Here is a 1,329-nt window from a genome sequence, read left to right on the forward strand (position 1 = left end):
GAGAATATACAACAAGCAGATTGTATTGATCTTGGGAAAGGAAAGGTATTGTGAAGAAGGAAGATAGACCTTCAAATGACTGAAGTTATAATTTGCACGTGAAGGGAGTCTCTACTGTGTTGTAGAGCCCTTCTCTTTCCAGATTTCTCCTCATCATCCTCAAATGTGAAAATTTAATCACCGACTTTCCAAACTACCTCACTTCAACATTTCTAATTGAAATAATAAACAATCCCACTTCCTTTTCTCATCTTTTTTTATATAAGCTGGAGGGGCACATGAGCCCCCAGCACAGTGTACAGCAGGTTCTGTTGAACATGGCATGTCCTATAGGCAATCTGCAATAATGGAGTCAAATGATAGCCCCTATCAGGATAATGTATTTTTCTTTATGATTTATTCCCCAACAGATTATCCCTTCAAACCATATAAGGCTGCATCTACAACAAAAATTTACTATCCAAACATTAACGATAATGACAACATTTGTCTTGATAATCTATGGTCACAGTGGTTGCCAGCAGTATTTCCAAAGTACTCTTGTCCAGCTGTTACTCTGTTGTGTGATCCCGATTCAGATGACCCTTTAGTGCCTAAGATGCAGAGACTGCCAAAACAGATGAGAGAGAAAAGGACAGCAGAATAGCTCAGGAAGGAATTCAGAAGGATGTGATGTAATTCAAGAAATTCTTGCATAAGCTCCACAGATAAAGATAGGAGAACTCTCAAAGACAAAATCCTTCTGATTTCCATTTAACTGCTTTCTTTGAGTCCATGCCTCTTCTCTCCTGGTACATGTTTACCTGATACAGTAGGGCTTATATGTTGGGCATACTTGGTACAACAAAATAGAAATTCTCTATTTCCTGCACCAACATTGACTCCTACCAAAGAATGTATAAGAAAAGCCAGTTCTCCAGTAATAAAGTAGTGAGACCAAAATCTTTCCTTATTGACTTCACTGGATAACAATGCAAGAGCAGAAGTTGATGTTGTCTGGTTTGGAGTGAGAGAGGGTAATTGCAATGAATGACCTATGGGAGAATTTTTTTTTTGAAGCAAATTCCTTTTAAACTCATAAGAGTTTGAAAAGCAAAGTAAGTCAAGTCAAAAAGTTTATTAAACACTCTGTGCCAAGCACTGGCTAAGCTTTGGGAATACAAATGCAACCAGAAAGACTTTGACCTCAAGAAGCTTACATGCTCATGAGGGAAGACAATTCATAAAAGGAAGGTGAAAGCGGGGAGAAGGGGGAATGGTACCTTCATGACACACAGTAAAGAAAGTCCAGAGAGTGAAAAGCAGAACCTGCAGAAGAATGAAGATACG

The 1,329-nt window shown here is 38.6% G+C and overlaps 1 pseudogene; it reads left to right on the top strand.

Annotated features, from left to right (window-relative positions):
• The first annotated feature begins 322 nt into the window (after positions 1-322).
• Positions 323-678, top strand: LOC118837998 (annotated as a pseudogene).
• Positions 679-1,329: the final 651 nt, after the last annotated feature.

Source organism: Trichosurus vulpecula, chromosome 1 (genome assembly GCF_011100635.1).
Source record: "Trichosurus vulpecula isolate mTriVul1 chromosome 1, mTriVul1.pri, whole genome shotgun sequence".
NCBI classification, from domain to species: domain Eukaryota; kingdom Metazoa; phylum Chordata; class Mammalia; order Diprotodontia; family Phalangeridae; genus Trichosurus; species Trichosurus vulpecula.